Source organism: Mustela putorius, unplaced genomic scaffold (genome assembly GCF_011764305.1).
Source record: "Mustela putorius furo isolate JIRA1106 unplaced genomic scaffold, ASM1176430v1.1 tig00000127_pilon_pilon_pilon, whole genome shotgun sequence".
Taxonomy (NCBI): Eukaryota; Metazoa; Chordata; class Mammalia; order Carnivora; family Mustelidae; genus Mustela; species Mustela putorius.
Genome location: NW_025421288.1, coordinates 719,975 through 739,109, shown reverse-complemented (window position 1 = coordinate 739,109; position 19,135 = coordinate 719,975). Strand labels below are relative to the sequence as shown.

Below are 19,135 nucleotides of genomic sequence, written 5' to 3'. Positions count from 1 at the left end.
AACACTATTAATCTCTATAGTGTATTTTGTTACAAATACCTTTCTATGTATGCATGTCATTTTGGACATTTTAGATCATAATACATAAACTGTTTTATATTTTGTGGTTTCCACTCAATATTATATTGGAAGAAAAATCTTTCCACACTACAAACTCTTGAAATAACTTTAATGTCCACCTGATATTTCATTACTATAATTCACTTAATTATTCATATTAATGCAAATATTTGGAACATGCTCACTTATTTATTATCATCAAAGAATTATGGAATACAACCTGCACGATTAATTTTTATCCATTTTTTAATCTGGAATAGATTCCCAAACTGAAGGAATACTAGACATAACCAGTTATAAAGCCCTTATTACATGGAGTCAAACTTCTTTCCAGAAGAATTTATATCAACACACAGTCACCAGCCCTGGATAATGTAACTATCATAAATCTTGGACAACCCGTCAATCAAAAGCATTTCACTATTTAAACATACTCCTTTGATGACTATGCCCTTATTTTCACAATGGTATGAGTAGATCTTTTTTGCAAAAACCATTGGCATAAAAATGGTTACTTATTGTACTTGTTTCAAGTATTTTTCCAGTGTGTTGCAGAACTTTATGTAACTGAATCCATTAATTTGTCCCGTTTCTCATACCATTGTATCTGCTTTAGATGCTCTTCTTCAGCCAGAAATTACATATAAACTTTTTTTTATTTCTCTTTTTGAACAAATCTATATCTTATTTGAAGGCGTTAATATACTCTATTCCATCTCTTTGTGTGTGTGTGTGTGATGGCATGAATATCCAACCATGTGTAATTGTAGAAGGGCTGTGCATTTGTAAAACTCATCATCTGGATGAGTGTGTGTGTGTGAATATGTTTGTGTGTCAGTCAGAGGGTGAAGAGGCAATGTGTTCATTATAACTAGTAATAAGGCACAACTTTAAGTCTGAGTTTATCTGCCTGGAGTTGCCTTCAGTCTGAAAGAAAGCAATTCTGACAGAAATGATTTGCTTGATCAAAATTCACCTGCCACAATTGCAATCCCTGTGCTATTCATAGACAAATCTATTATCCAGATACCAAAGTGGATTTACGAACAAATGAACAATGTGACAGAATTCATCCTGCCTTGCCTGACACAGAACCCAGATGTGCAGAAACTCTAGTGCACTGTTTTATAATCATCTACTTTCTCACTGGGGTAGGCAACATACTCCTTGACATGACGATCAAATCCAGCAGAGCCCTGGGCTCCCCTATGTATTACTTTCTGTCTTTCCTGTTGTTTGTTTGTAGACAGCTGCTGCTCTTCTACCATGGCTCCCAAAATGATACTTGACTTGCTCACGGAAAAAAAAAACTGTCTCCTTCAGTGGGTGCATGACTCAGCTCTTTGCAGAGCATTTCTTTGGAGGAGTGGAGATCATCCTACTCACAGTGATGGCCTATGACTACTACCTTACCATCTGCAAGCCCCTACACTATAAGACTGCAAAGAACAGGCAAATGTGTGGCCACCTGGTAGCCATGGCCAAGGCTGGGAAATCTCCTCACACTCTGGTTCAAATTCTTTTTAAGGTCTGGTTGCCATTCTGTGGCTCCAGGGTCAATGACCACTTCCTCTGTGACCTCTTCCCTCTACTAAAACTCTCTTGCACTGACACTCACATTTTTGGACTTCTTGTTGCTACCAACAGTGGGCTGATGTGTCTCCTCATTTTTTCTATTCTTGTTACCTCCTATGTCCTCGTCCTTTACTCCCTAAGAACTCACAGTAATAAAGGACTGCATAAGGCCCTTTCTACCTGCATCTCCTCTGTTACCGTAGTTATCCTATTCTTTATATCCTGCCTATTCATGTACCTTTGGCCCATGGTCACCTTTCCCATTGACAAACCAGTGGCAGTGTTTTATACCATATTAACACCCATGTTAATAAACTTTTAATCTACACCCTCACAAACTCAGGGGTGAAAAATGCCATGAGGAAGCTCTGGAGCCACAGTGTAATCTTGGGTAATAATTCATGTGACCAGAGAAGAATCAAAAACTTCATTCATATATTAAAAACAATATAACTCATAGAAAGAATGATGGTCTTGACGTCAAACTACGTGAGTTTAGTGAGTTTAAGTATAGTGTGCTCCCCCCTTGCTTTCTTTAATCTTTAATGGTTCCTCTTTCATATCAATATGTGACTAAATGATGACTCTAGTTTCTTCCAATTAGAAACCTCTATGCATTTACAAGCTGCTGATCAAAGGGACATTGCTAATCAGCACAAAAATGTCACATGTATAGAAAATCTCTGAGTTAAATATTTAGTGGAAAAATTCTCTATAAAGCTTTGAATTAGATTATATACAAATGGGACAGTTAATATATATAAACAAAAGGCATAATGTCGAAGGATTCTGCTGAAAATTCATAGTTTCACTCCCAACTATGTAGTCAAAGAATGTTTATTGGGTTGAGAAATAAAGATTAACCAGAAATGAATGAGTATTGAATAATGCAAGAGGATTCATCCCAAAATTAAAGATGCCTTGCTGCACAATTCTATGGGCACCATTTATACTGAAATCTGGGCTCTTCCTAGAACAAATTATTTTCTCTTCCTGAAGCCAAAAAGAAATATAAATTTCTTCTTGATATAGCAATGACACAATTGCACATTTCCTACGCAGAAGACAACTGTAGAATATTTTTATCAAAGACATACTCTAAACAACTTCACCTCTGAACTAGCTGTTATTATAGGGATTTCTACCTTAGGTGATAGGAAAAAAAGCAACGGGGTACAGATGGCCCTTCTTTTCACTACATCTGCATCTTTGGGGTAAATACCCAGGAGTGCAATGGCAGGGTCATAGAGAAGTTCTATTTTTAATTTCTTGAGGAATCTCCACACTGTTCTCCAAAGAGGCTGCACCAACTTGCATCCCCAACAACAGTGGAAGAGGGTTCCCCTTTCTCCACATCCTCCCAACACATGTTGTTTCCTGTCTTGCTAATTTTGGCCATTCTAACTGGTGTAAGGTGATATCTCAATGTGGTTTTAATTTAAATCTCACTGATGGCTATTGATGATGAACATTTTTTCATGTGTCTGATAGCTATCTGTATGTCTTCATTGGAGAAGTGTCTGTTCATATCTTCTGCCCATTTTTTGATATGATTGTCTGTTTTGTGTGTGTTGAGTTTGAGGAGTTCTTTATAGATCCTAGATATCAACCTTCTAGAAAAATTTGGGATACAACTTCTAATACATCAAAATATACCCTAAATCTAGCACAGGGCTTTGTTCTAGTCTCCAGCCTGAGAAAACTCTCCACTTTCTTTTCCTTTCTTTTACCAAACAACATATCTTACCAACTCCTTTTTTAGAATTTTTTTAAATTTTCATCTCTATAGTCATATTCCACCTTTTCATTGTGTTTACCTTTATTTTTGTCTGTGAGTATATATGTATGTATATTTTTTCCTTTCTTTAAAATTTTGTAAGGTAATTTCTTCTAAGAGACCAAAATACACCCCAAATCAAGTGGGTGGCTCTTCTCTATTCACTGTCTAATATATAAAATATATATATATATATATTTTATTATTATTATATACAGAAACAGTCACCATACAGTCAATACAATGGCACTAAATTCATATCTCTCAATAGTTACCCTGAGTGTAAATGGGCTAAATGCCCCTCTTCAAAAGACTCAGGGTATCAGAATAGATTAAAAAAAAAAAAAAAAAGACCCATCACTATGCTGTCTGCAAGAAACTCATTTTAGACCCAAAGACACCTCCAGATTTAAAGAAAAGGGGTGGAAAATAATTTTCCATGCTTATGGACATCAAAAGAAAGCTGGGGTGGCAATCCTTATATCATATAAATGAGATTTTAAGCCAAAGACTATAATAAGAGATGAGGAAGGACATTATATAATACTCAAAGGGTCTGTCCAACAAGAAGATCTTACAATTTTAAATATCTATGCCCCTAACATAGGAGCAGCCAATTATATAAACCAATTAATAACACAATCAAAGAAACACAGCAACAATAATACAATAATAGTAGGGGATTTTAACACTTCCCTCACTGAAATGGGCAAATCATCCAAGCAAAAGATCAATAAGGAAATAAAGGCCTTAAATAATACCCTGGGCCACATGGACATCACAGATATATACAGAACATGCTATCCCAAAGCAACAGAATACACATTCTTCTCTAGTGAACATGGAACATTCTTCAGAATAGATCACATCCTGGGTCACAAATTAGGTCTCAAGTGGTACCAAAATATTGGGACCATTCCCTGCATATTTTCATGCCACAATGCTCTAAAGCTAGAATTCAATCACAAGAGAAAATTTGGAAAGAACCCAAATACATGGAGGCTAAAAAGCATCCTACTAAAGAATTAATGGGTCAACCAGAAAATTAAAGAAGAATTTAGAAAATTCATGGAAACAAATGATAATGAAAATACAACTGTTCAAAATCTGTGGGACACAGCAAAGGCAATCCTGAGAAGAAAGTACATAGTGATACAAGCCTTTCTCAAGAAACAAAAAATGTCTCAAGTACACAACCTAACCCTACACTTAAAGGAGCTGGATAAAGAACAGAAAGGAAAGCCTAAATCCAGCAGAAGAAGAGAAACAATAAAGATCAGAGCATAAATCAATGAAATAGAAACCAAAAGAACAGAAGAACAAATCAATGCAACTAGGAGCTGGTTCTGTGAAGGAATTAATAAGATTGATACACCCCTGGCCAGACTTATCAAAAAGAAAAGAGAAAGAACCCAAATTAATATAATCATGAATGAAAGGGGAGAGATCATAACGAACAACAAAGAAATAAAAAGAATTATAAGAACATATTATGAGCAACTATACACCCACAAATTTGACAATCTGGAAGAAATGGGTGCATTCCTAGAGATATATAAACTCCCAAAACTGAACGAGGAAGAAATAGAAAACCTGAATAGACCCACAACCAATAAGGAGATTGAAGCAGTAATCAAAAATCTACCAAGAAACAAGAGCCAGGGCCAGACTGCTTCCCAGAAAAATTCTACCAAGCATTTAAAGAAGAATTAATACTTATTCTCCTGAAACAGTTCCAAAAAATAGAAATGGAGGGAAAACTTCCAGACTCATTTTATGATGCCAACATTACCTTGATCCCAAAACCGTCAGACCCCATCAAAAAAAAGAATTACGGACCAATATCCTTGATGAACACAAATGTGAAAATCATCACCAAAATACTAGCCAGTAGGATCCAACAGTACGTTAAAAGGATTATTCACCACAACCAAGTGGGATTTAATCCTGGGATACAATGTTAGCTCAATATCCACAAATCAATCAATGCGATACAATACATACATAAAGGAAAGAATAAGACACATATGATATTCTCAATAGATGCTGAAAAAGCACTTGACAAACTACAGCATCTTTTCTTGATCAAATTCTTCAAAATGTAGGGATAGAGGGCACATACCTCAATATCATCAAAGCCATCTATGAAACACCCACAGGTAATTTCATTCTCAATGGAGAAAAACTGAGAGCTTTTCCGCTGAGATCAGGAACATGACAGGGATGACCATTATCACAACTGCAATTCAATATAGTACTAGAAGTCCTAGTCTCAGCAATCAGCAACAAAAGAAATTAAAGGCATCCAAATCAGCAAAGAAGGAGTCAAACTATAAGTCTTTGCAGATGATGTGATACTTTATGTTGGAAAACCCAAAAGACTCCACCCCAAATCTGCTAGAACTTGTACAGGAATTCAGTAGTGTCAGGATATAAAATCATTGCACAGAAATCAATTGCATTTCTATATACCAACAGCAAGACAGAAGAAAGAGAAATTAAGGAGTAAATCCCATTTACAATTGCACCCAAAACCATAAGATACCTAGGAATAAACCTAACCAAAGAGGCAAAGAATCCGTACTGAGAGAACTATAGAGTATCCACCAAATTAATTGAGGAAGATGCAAAGATATGGAAAAATGTTCTATGCTCATAGATTGGAAGAACAAATATTGTGAAAATGTTGATGCTACCTAAAGCAATCTACACATTTAATGCAATCCCTATCAAAATCCCATCCATTTTTTTTTCAAATAATTGGAACAAATAATCCTAAAATTTACACAGAACCAGAAAAGACCTCAAATAGCCAGAGGAATGTTGAAAAAGGAAGCCAAAGTTGGAGACATCACAATTCCAGACTTCAAGATCTATTACAAAGCTGTTATCATCAAGAGAGTGTGGTAGTTATGCTCCACAAATAAGTGAAACCAGATGATAATTGACTCTCTCTGCTTATTTCACTCAGCATGATCTCTTCCAGTCCTGTCCATGTTGCTACAAAAGTTGGGTATTCATCCTTTCTGATGAAGGCATAATACTCCATAGTGTATATGGACCACATCTTCCTTATCCATTCATCCGTTGAAGGGCATCTTGGTTCTTTCCACAGTTTGGCGACCGTGGCCATTGCTGCTATAAACATTGGGGTACAGATGGCCCTTCTTTTCATGACATCTGTATCTTTGGGGTAAATACCCAGGAGTGCAATGGCAGGGTCATAGGGAAGTTCTATTTTTTAATTTCTTGAGGAATCTCCACACTGTTCTCCAAAGAGGCTGCACCAACTTGCATTCCCACCAACAGTGGAAGAGGGTTCCCCTTTCTCCACATCCTCTCTAACACATGTTGTTTCCTGTCTTGCTAATTTTGGCCATTCTAACTGGTGTAAGGTGATATCTCAATGTAGTTTTAATTTGAATCTCCCTGATGGCTATTGATGATGAACATTTTTTCATGTGTCTGATAGCCATTTGTATGTCTTTATTGGAGTAGTCTCTGTCCATATCTTTTGCCCATTTTTTGATATGATTGTCTGCTTTGTGTGTGTTGAGTTTGAGGAGTTCATTATAGATCCTGGATATCAACCTTTTGTCAGTACTGTCACTTGCAAATATCTTCTCCCATTCCATGGGTTGCCTCTTTGTTTTCTTGACTGTTTCCTTTGCTGTGCTGAAGCTTATTTGTGGAGCATAACAGAAAGCATGGAGGACATGGGGAGTTAGAGAGAAGGGGGTTGGGGTAAATTGGAAGGGGAGGTGAATCATGAGAGACTATGGACTCTGAAATACAATCTGAGGGTTTTGAAGTGGCTGGGGGGTGGGAGGTTGGGGTACCAGGTGGTGGGTATTATAGAGAACACGGATTGCATGGAGCACTGGGTGTGATGAAAAAATAATGATACTGTTATGCTGAAAATAAATAAATGAAAAAAAAAGAAACTATCAACCACAAAGTAAAAAAAAAAAAAAAAAAATGTGGTAGTGGCACAAAAACAGACACATAGATCAATGAAACAGAATAGAGGACCCAGAAATGGACCCTAAACTCTATGGTCAACTAATCTTTGACAAAGCAAGAAAGAATATCCAATGGAAAAAAGACAGTCTCTTCAACAAATGATGTTGGGAAAATTGAACAGCCACATGCAGAAAAATGAACCTGGATCATTTCCTTACACCACACACAAAAATAGACTACAAATGGATGAAAGAACACAGTCTGAGAATGGAATCCATCAAAATCCTTGAGGAGAACACAGGTAGTAACCTCTTTGACCTCAACCAAAGGAAAATTTCTTCCTAAAAACATTGCCAAAGGCAAGGGAAGCAAGGCCAAAAATGAACTATTGGGACTTCATCAAGATCAAAAGCTTTTGCACAGCAAAGAAAGCAGTCAAAAAAAACCAAAAGACACTGACAGAATGAGAGAAGATATTTGCAAGCGACATATCAGATAAAGGGCTAGTATTCAAAATATATAAAGAACTTATCAAACTCAACACCCAAAGAACAAACAATCCAATCAAGAAATGGGCAGAGGACATGAACACACATTTCTGCAAAGCACATGAAAAGCACATGTGCAGCACATGAAAAAGTGCTCCACATCACTCAGCACCAGGGAAATACAAATCAAAACCACAGTGAGATTCCACCTCACACCAGTCAGAATGGATAAAACTAACAAGTCAGGAAATGACAGATGCTGACGAGGATGCAGAGAAAGGGGAACCCTCCTATGCTGTTGGCGGGAATGCAAGCTGATGCAACCACTCTGGAAAACAGCATGGATGTTCCTCAAAAAGTTGAAAATAGAGCTACGTTATCATGCAGGAATTGTGCTACTGGGTATTTACCCTAAAGATACAAATGCAGTGATCCAAAGGGGCATGTGCACCCGAATGTTTATAGCAGCAATGTCCACAATAGTCAAACTATGGAAAGAACCTAGATGTTCATCAACAGATGAATGTTTCAAGAAGAGGTGATATATATATACAATGGAATACTATGTAGCCATCAAAAGAAATGAAATCTTGCCATTTTATGACATGGATGGAACTAGAGGGTATTATGCTGAGCAAAGTAAGTCAATCAGAGAAAGATAGTTATCTCCCTGATATGAAGAATTTGAGAGGCAACATGGGGGGGTTGGGGGGTAGGGAAGAAAAAAATGAAATAAGATGGGATCAGGAGGGAGACAAACCATAAGAGTTTGTTACTCTCACAAAACAAACTGAGGGTTGAAGGGGAGGGGGTTAGGGAGAGAGGGGTGGGGTTATGGACATTGGGGAGGGTATGTGCTATGGTGAGTGTTGTGAAATGTGTAAACCTGTGATTCACAGGCCTGTACCCCTGGGGGGTTACGCCCCCAAGATGGCGCCGGAGCAGTACGGACAGCCTAAAAATCATCCACCCTGGCCACACATGACCTCATGCTCGTCACATGTGCACCGTATGCCACCACTGCCTACAAGCCCCAGATACCTCCTGTTCACGTGTACACCTCCGTGATTGGCTGTATACTCCCTGTTCACGTGAACACCTCTGTGATTGGCTGTTATGCCCTATATAAGGCAAGGGAGCTTCCCCGCAAGGGGAGGAGAAAGATCGACCAGGGGATAAACAAGAGCTTGTGCATCTACCTGTGTGTGTATTGCGTCATCTCTGGGGGGAAGGGAGAGTGCGACATTTGGTGCCAAAACCCGGGAACTGTGAGTATATTTAAAAATAGCAAAGATACAGGGAAGGTAGAAATTCTGATACTGGTTGAGATATATTCTGATTTACTGATAATATTGAGGTATATTTAACTTTTTAATTTTATGTGCATTGATCTCACATTGAACAGTTTTGTCAGAGTGAAATACAATGTTTCCATTTTGTTTAGTTGATTTTTAGAAGTGGTAGTTCTAACAGGAAGATTTCATGGAATAGAAGTTGTACAGCCTTTTAAACTTAGTGTTTTAGAGAGAAGGCAATACATGAGTACTTTTTCCCCCTCGTCATATTGCACGTTTGTCACTAGGATGACCACAAAGGAAAGGTTAGAAGTTTGCTGAAGAGCAACCATAAAGGGATTGCACGTTCGTCACTAGGACGACCACAAAGGAAAGGTTAGAAGTTTGTTGAAGAGCAACCACAAAGGGACAGCAGCTGTATGTTCACGGATCGCGACTGTAAAGGTAAAGATAATGGGGTCGGAAATTTCTAGACTCCAAATGGAGAGCCCCTTGCGGGCACTTTTGAAAGCTAAGGGAACCCCTCTTAAAGCTCAAACTGCTCGAGCGTTCCTAAGAGCAATAGAGCATCAAGCCCCTTGGTTTTTAGATGAGGGCCTCTTAAGTGTCCCACAGTGGGAACATTTGGGAGAAGATTTGAGAAGGGCTGATGCTCAGCAGCCTTTGCCAACAGGCACCATGGCTATATGGGCTCTTGTGAGGAGCTGCTTTACCGTTAAAAAGGACAAATTTACAGGCCCCCTAAAAGAAGAAAGTTCCATTTTAGGTGAAGTAAAAGAGGAACACTCTTTGCACTCCTCCCGTTCCTCTGAAATTGACAGTGAAAATGGTGAAGAGGAGGAGTTCAGTGGGGAGGAATTAGAAAGGAAGGTAAAAGAACTAAAAATAGGTCATGCAACCCTTCCTGATACGATTGAGCCCACAGCGCCAACCCCTCCCTATTCAGGTTCCTGTAAGGGCGCATGCTCGTGTCAAACCTCCTCTCCTTGGGCAGATCTCTCAACGGCTTGCTTCCCCATTCTCGAGGACGCTCAAAACCAAAGGTTTCATCAGCCCTTAGACTTTAAGCTTGTGAAACAATTAAAGGAAGCAGTTAACACATATGGTCCTCAGGCTGCCTTCACAGTATCCTTATTAGAGTCCCTAGCGGGGCTCAATTTGATCCCAGGGGACTGGACAAACTTGGCTAGAGCTACCTTATCAGGGGGCCAATATCTGATGTGGAAAACAGCCTGGTAGGAATACAGCACGGACACTGCCAGGTGCAATGCAGCCGCTGGCCACCCAGACTGGAATGTAGACATGCTAATGGGCTTAGGAAATTATGTCACTGTTCAGGCCCAAGCCCAATACCACACCGCTATCTACCTACAAATAGCCACCGCAGCTACAAAAGCTTGGAAAACCCTACAGGGTACCAGAGGTTTACAGGGACAATTATCAAAAATCATTCAAGGCAATAATGAGCCATTTGCCGATTTTGTAGATGGTCTACTCCAGACAGCTTCCCGCATTTTCGGGGATGCGGAATAAGCCATGCCCTAGTCAAGCAATTAGCCTATGAGCAGGCAAACAAATGGTGCAAGGAAGCTATCCGGCCCTGGAAAAGCAAGGACCTCTCCACATATTTAAAGGTATGCAGAGATATCAATGACTCTGTTATACAAGGGCAGGTCCTTGCGGCAGCCATTACCCAGGGCCTTTCAAGTTATGGTTTTCAGAAGCCATCTCGGTCTAATCCGGGTGCCTGCTTTTCCTGCGGGCATTTTGGCCACAGGAAAGTGCAATGTCCAAACAAACGGCACTCCGAACAAGCCAAACAAAGCCAAAAACCCAAGCTCTGTCCTAGATGTAAGAAAGGGAATCATTGGAGTAATACTTGCACCTCCGTAAGAGATAGACAGGGAAATTTCCTAGGTCCTAATCCTAAACTACAAAAAAACGGGAATTCGGGCCCTTCACTCCGGGGCCCACAACAAATGTACAGAGTGATACAACAAGTGCCCATGAGTTGGCATCCACTTACGAGCCAAGGAAGGCCACAGTAGGAAGCGCAGGATTGGACATTTGTGCCACCTCCAGATTGGTCTTAACTCCTGACATGGAGGTGCAGACCATGGAATCAGATTGGCAGAGACCAATACCCCAAGGGACAGTTGGCCTCCTGTTAGGAAGGAGTTCCAATACCTTGAAGGGATTAATTGTGCACCCAGGTGTTATTGATTCTTATTTTCAAGGACAAGTGAAAATTATGGTATCCTCCCCAAAGGCATAACCCCGGGAGATAAGATAGCTCAAATGCTTATTCTACCTAGCCAACATGATCTTTATGCATATAAGAACACCCCCCGAGGAACTAAAGGTTTCGGTTCCTCCGGAGAGCCTCTCGCTTGTTTAACCCTGGGATTACAGGACAGGCCATTATTAACCGTAACCATCCGAGGAAGGGACTTCCTGGGTCTGCTCGATACCAGAGCTGACAAAAGCATTACAAGGTCCCTTGACTGGCCTAAAGATTGGCCTATAGTCGAGCCAACCAAACACTACGGGGCCTGGGAGTTGCACAAAGCCCTGACCAAAGTGCAGCAACATTGCAATGGAAGGACAGAGAGGGCCATACCGGACTATTCCAACCATACATTTGTGCCCTACCTATATCACTTTGGGGGCGCAATGTCCTAGCACAAATGGATTTAAAACTAACCACGGAGAATTTGTTCAACGGTGCTGTCAAGGGAATGATGCAGTCAATGGGATATACAATGGGCCGAGGGTTCGGGAAACAAGAGCAAGGCATAACTCAACCGATACCACTCTCAAAGCACTTCCAGAAGAATCAAGGTCTGGTTTTTTAATAGGGGCCACTGAACATGCCATACCTTTAAAGTGGAAAGACGATAGGCCTCGCTGGATTCCTCAGTGGCCCCTAACTAAAGAAAAATTAGAGGCAGCCAAAGGTTTAATAAAGGAACAATTGGATGCTTGGAATCTTCTCCCTTCGACATCCCCTTAGAATACACCCATATTTGTTATAAGGAAAAAAATCAGGTAAATGGAGGCTACTCCATGATCTCTGAGCAGTAAAAGCTCAAATGTACTCTATGGGCCCTATCCAATGTGGCTCACCTCTTGTTTCTGCAATACCAAAAGGATGGCCCACAGTTATTATAGATATACAAGATTGCTTCTTCTCCATTCCATTACATAAGGATGACTGTTGGAGATTTGCATTTACCTTGCCAGCAATTAATCACTCCCAACCAGATCAGAGATATGAATGGACAGTCTTACCACAAGGTATGACCAATAGCCCTACCTTGTGCCAAATGTATCTTGACAAGGCTTTAAGAACAACTAGACACAAATTTCCCATGTTGTTACTATACCATTATATGGATGATATTTTATTATCGCATAAAAACAACCAAGAGCTTGATAAGGCACTCCAATTTCTAACAGCAGAATTAAAGGAATGGCACCTCACCATAGCACCAGATAAAATACAAAAAGGAGATTTGCAAACCTATTTAGGCACACATCTTTCGTGCATGATGGTACGCCCTCTAAAACTCAGCTTTAGGTTGGACAATCTAAACACCCTTAACGACTTTCAGAAATTGTTAGGTAACATTGCCTGGCTTCGACCCTACTTAAAACTAACTACAGCGGAGTTAAAGCCCCTATTTGATATTCTTAAGGGTGACGCAGACTTAAGCTCAAAAAGAAGTCTTACCCCCGAGGCTAGGCAAGCCATCACCTTAGTCCAACAACAATTAGAATCACGTCAGATCACACGCCGTGATCCAGATCAACCCTTATTATTAATAATACTACCAGAGCCTCATAGCCCTACTGCCATCATTTGGCAGGGTGGCCCCTTACAAAGCGTTCATTTACCTAGCCCCCCATCTAAAACATTACAACCTTACCCTGAAGCCGTGGCCTTGCTTCTACAGAAGGGGCTAAATGACTGCCTCGCCACATTTGGCTCACTGCCGCATACTATCATTACCCCCTATGGACCAGACCAAATTAATTGGCTCATCAATCATGACACAAATTGGGCCATTCTCCATTTCACTACTATTGCAACCTTCGATAACCACTATCCAAAACACCCCTGGATTCAATTCTGTAAAAACACCCCTATTGTCTACCCACTAATCACAAAAACAACCCCCTTAAAAGATTGCTTAACACTCTTTACTGATGGCTCAAAAAATGGAGTGGGAACGGTAGTAACTGCAGGAAAAAGCTATACAATCCTGGTACCATCTGGCTCTGCACAACTTGCAGAACTGGCAGCAGTCATTTTGGCTTTTTCAACATTTCCTGATGATCCCTTCAATCTACTATCAGATAGCAATTATGCCATTAGCTCTCTATCAGTTCTAGAAACAGTGCCTTATATTGCACCTGCCTCCACTGTTGCTTCTTACTTCAAATCCCTACAAAAGCTGATCTTACAGCGTACACAACCCTTCTTTGCAGGACACCTTAGGGCTCACACACGTCTTCCAGGACCCTTATCTACGGGTAATGAAAAGGCAGACTTTATCACAAAAACACCTTTTATATTCCCTATAGAAGAACAAGCCAAATTATTCCATGAAAAATTCCATGTAAATTCCACTACACTCCACAGAAAATTTCAAATACCGAAAATCCTTGCTCGACAGATTGTTAAGTCTTGCCAGCACTGTGCCCCTCTTATCCCAGCACCCTCCTTTGGAGTAAACCCACGTAGAATACTACCCAATCATGTGTGGCAAATGGATATTACACACATCCCTGAATTCGGCAACTTAAAATATGTACATGTCTCAGTAGACACATATTCGGGGGTTATTATGGCCTCCTTACATACAGGAGCAAAGGTCAGAGATGTCATTCAACATTGTTTGACAAACTTTGCCTTTTGGGGCATCCCAAAACAAATCAAAACCGACAACGGGCCTGCTTACACATCACACAGCTTTAAAAATTTTGCTGATACATTTCACATACATCTAGGCATACCCTACAACCCTCAAGAGCAAGGAATTGTCAAACGCGCACACTTGACCCTGAAAAATCAATTAATAAAACAAAAAGGGGGAATATGGGCCACCTACAAGTCCCCTAAGGACAAACTCAATACCTCTCTCTTTACTTTAAATTTTTTGGTCATGGACGCAATAGGACGATCGGCAGCAGATCGCCACTCGCGTCAGGAGGTCAATCTCAATGACTGGGTAAAATGGAAATACATTCTGACAGGACTATGGAAGGGTCTGGACCTGGTCCTATGATGGGTCCGTGGTTCCATTTGTGTTTTCCCTCAGGACCAGCCGACTCCGGTTTGGGTTCTAGAACGCCTGAAACGACGAGTACATTCAAATTCTCTCTACCAGTTGTATCCAGCCCTTATCGGGCATATGCATCACATCTAACTTGTATTCTAATCTCTCCTGAGCAGCGAACCTCTCCCGAGAATTATCTTAGATGCTCAACGGCACCTGGTTTGCCAAATTCCACAATCTGACAGCCTCCCTCCAGATGGAGATTCTGCAGATCAATGCCATGAGAGTCAACCCTCTCACGGCCTCCCAATTCCTACAAACTATGCAGGCAGTGGTGGCTTTTGGGAAATCCTGGTTTGGGACTATTGCACTCGGCTGTATTGTGCTCCTCATCCTCCTCCTGGCGCTGCGTTGGATAAGGGCCCTCCAACGCACATTAGCCAGGACCGGCAGGCTGTACATCAAGCCTTGGTAGTCACAGAGCATGGTAGCTCACCCCAAGTATGGCTTAGCATGCTGGACTGGTAGTCAATGACAGGTAATGAGGACGATAACGGTGTACCAACCTAAGACAGAAGCTGCAGCATGCTTTGCAGTATTTGATGATGGGTAAGGACACAAGTTGATGGTCCCAACCTAAGACAGGCACGGTCCCTTATCCATACAAATAAATAAAGAAGGGAGAGCGGTCGGGGTCACGCCCCCAAGATGGCGCCAGTCGCACCCCTAAGATGGCGCCACAGCAGTACGGACAGCCTAAAAAACATCCGCCCTGGCCACAGGTGACCTCGAGCTCGTCAAATGCGCACCGTATGCCACCACTGCCTACAAGCCCCAGATACCTCCTGTTCACGTGAACACCTCTGTGATTGGCTGTATACTCCCTGTTCACGTGAACATCTCTGTGATTGGCTGTTATGCCCTATATAAGGCAGGGGAACTTCCCCGCAAGGGGAGGAGAAAGATCGACCAGGAAATAAACAAGAGCTTGTGCATCTACCTGTGTGTGTGTTGCGTCATCTTTGCCGGCAGGGAGAGCGCAACAGCTAATAATACATTATATGTTAATAAAAATTAAAAATTAAAAGAAACTTAAGGTTGAAATCCTACAAAGATATCTTTTCTGAACACAGTGAAGTGAAACAAAACCAATAGCAGAAGGAAAACTGAAAAATTCACAAACACATGGAAATTAGATAACACATTATTGTACAACCTTTGTGTCCAAGAAGAAATAAAAAGCAGACTTAAAAATATGTCAAAACAAAATAACTTTAAACTACAGACTAAAACCTATATGATGCAGCAAAAGCAATACTAAGACAAAAATTTGTAGCAATGAAAACCTACATTTAAAAAGATCTCAAGACACCGACACTATGCTTCAAGAAAGAAAGAAAAAAAAAAACTAAGTCCAAAGTTTCCAGAGGAAGGAATAATTAAGAGGACAGTGGAAATCAATGAAGTGGAGACTAGGAAAACAATAGAAAAATATCACTCAAACCAAGAGTAGTTTTTAAAGTAAAACAAAATTGTCAAACTTTAGCTGGTCTAAGAAGAGATCACACATGGAACAAAGGACATTAAAACTCATGCCACAGAAATAAAAGGATTATAAGACACTACTCCAATTATATGCTAAAAAGGTTGGTTAACCTGGAAGAAATAGATAAATTCCTAGGAACATAGAATCTATCAAATCTGACACATGAGGAAATATATAACCTGAACCGATCAATAATGAACAAGAAAACTAAATTCATAAGGAGAAACCTCTGAAGAGAGAAAATCCCAAGAATAGAGGGCTTCACTGGTAAAATCTACAACACAACATTTAAGGAGAATAAATGCCACTCCTCAAAAACGTCTAAAAATTGCAAAGGAAAAACACACCTGAACTTCCTTTATAAGGTCAGAATTACTGTTACAAAAAGAAAGAAAGAAAAGAACAAAAAGAAAAGAAAGAAAGAAAGAAAGAAGAAAGAAGGAAGGAAGGAAGGAAAGGAGAGAGAGAGAGAGAGAGAGAGAGAGAGAGAGAAAGAAAAGAAATACATAGAAATAAACTAAACTAAAAAATTTAAAAGATTTGCAAACTGAAAACAACAAAACATTTATGAAAGAAAACTAAAACAAAAAAAAAAGCGCAAATAAATGGAAAGACATAATGTCTTTCTAAAATGTGGGAATCAATGTTGTAAAGATGTTCATACTATCCAAAGCGATCTAGAGTCTGTATAATCCCTATCGAAATCCAAATCCAATGTTGACTTTTCAAGGTGATTTGGTGCAGAATTTCGACCAGCTCCTCAACACACCCCAGAAGCTGAGGGAGAAAAGACTGTACCGGAGCCTCCTTTCAGTAGTTTTTTCATCCTCTACCTCTGAATGTCTTTATGTATAATGTTTGGCTCAGTGGGATTTTTTTCAACCCCTACCATGTGGAAATACTGTTCTTTACTGTAAATCTGCACAATTCCTTCTGTGAGCTATAGAGAAAAAAGCTATATTCCCATGAACAAATCATGAGAATCCTTCATCTCGATACACACACCAAAGGAAATTGATCGATCTATGGATCATAAATTATCCAATCTCTGATATCTGAGAATTCTGCCATATGAGCCTCCATTGTTGCAACTAATAAAAATGCCAGTCTTCCAGAGTTACATAGCACATAACCTTGAAAACTGGCATTTCTATTCTCAGGACCACTATAAACTTAGAACAGTGACATGTTCAGAGAGAAGTCCATCCTCTGAACTCTGACCTATGCCTAAACCACCCCCACCCTGTGCCAGGCTCAAAAATGTCAAAATGAGCAGCAAAGCCCTATCAGGAAGCTTTCCTACTTGTCTTAACAAAACCTCACCCTAATCTATAGCCACAGACACATGTCTCACCAAAGCACACCCCCATTTCTAAAACTGGCTTCTAATGATATTTGTGAGTACCAAGGGGGAGTAAGCAAAAAAACTGTGACTGAAGCTTCCAGCAAAGATTCCAACAGGACCAATTACTAATCCTCTGAGGAGTTAAGAGGTCAATGCACTATCAAATCCTGCACTTCGTGAAAGTCTATTTAAATATTTCTCTAGAGTCTATGAAGAAAGAATTACAGGACATTTAAGTAAATGAGAGAGGCAGAGCATGTACCAACAAGTTTAAGATTCATAGAGGAGACATGCTCTCAATCTCAGCAGATTAAAAGTGGGAATTAAAAGAATTCTCTCCACACTACTCTTGGACTTGCTGGGAAACATAAATTTGGCAAGATTTGAAAAACATATATATATATCCAATCAAGCGGTTGCGCTTCTACATGTTATAGTTCTATACACTCGCTTTTTTGATGAATTTTTTGTTCCATTATTCTTACTTTAGATTGAATGTACTTCTGATCTTTGAAAAACATATGTATTATGAAGACGCATTTATACTTTCAAAGGAGGCCAAGAAAGTAAGTAGAAATTTATCCTAAAGTATTGAAGTTTCCTAACTAAAACAGCTCATTTTCTGGGTAAATTCTGACTGATAATGGGAACTAAAGTAGACTAAAATGACCAAGACTGGGAGAGTTCTCAGAAGGAGAATTCCAGTGACCCACTTGTTAGTTCTCAAAGTATATTTGCAGCTATGGGGCTATGCTCTCAGGGGAAGAAAACAATGACTGGGTGCCATGTAAAAAACACTGGAATCCACAACCAAATAGATCCAGGTCAGTAATAACTCAATCTTTTTCCACAAACTTTAAACAGATTAACTTAATTTTCACAAATTACTTTTACTGAATAGTTTTTATAGCTAGATTCTGTGAAATGAAGTAAACCTTTTTCTCTTAATATGAATTTGAACATGATGACATGAAAATACCAGTAAAATGTGATCTGTAATGCTGCCACACAAGATGCTGTTGAGAACAACCAAGGTCTCTTTTTAAAAATTGTTGTTAATGTATATGTAGAAGTAGATTGCTTTGGTAGGTTTCTATATGTGATTAGTTCAAGTTGGCTCCCCTTTTGGTGACTTATGTTGCCACACTGAAGTTAGAATTAGTGGAGTAAATCTATTAGGGATGATGAAGCACATAGTTCCCACCTATAGCAGCCATGGATAGAGAAGAAACTAAAGAGACTGAGCTTTCTGAAAAACAAAAGATACTTTCCTCACTTTTATTTCTTTAATATTTTATTTATTTATTTGAGAGAGAGAGAGAGTAAAGCACAGTGGAGGGCAGAAGGAGAAGTAGACTCCCTGCTATTCAGGGACCCCAATGCTGGACTCAATCCAAGGTTCAGTCCTGGGACTTCAGGATCATGACTTGACTGACTGAGGCACCCAGGCACTCCTCTTCGCCTTTACTGTAGCTGAAAAGTCATGATGCTGACTGCTGACTTCTGTGTCCAGAAACTTTTGAGGAAAAATAAGTTGTTACGTTTTTCAGCAGGGATAGGGAAAGGAGAAACAAAAGGGTAGAAGGAATTAAATATGCTATGATCATGTGTAACATGTACTCACTATTGAAAATCCCTATACAGATCGTTCAAAAAAAGAATATATTCTTGTATATATTCAATTTTTCAACACAATCAACAATGAAACTTTTAAGTTCATCTCACATGATTAAACAGTATCAAAAGAAAAACTTCTATTATGTTAGATAATATTTTTCCCAAAAAAATAGGAAATTCAGGGAAA

At 39.7% G+C, this 19,135-nt stretch overlaps 1 pseudogene; it reads left to right on the top strand.

Moving 5' to 3' along the window:
- The first annotated feature begins 1,104 nt into the window (after positions 1-1,104).
- Positions 1,105-2,088, top strand: LOC101686959 (annotated as a pseudogene).
- The last annotated feature ends 17,047 nt before the right edge of the window (positions 2,089-19,135 follow it).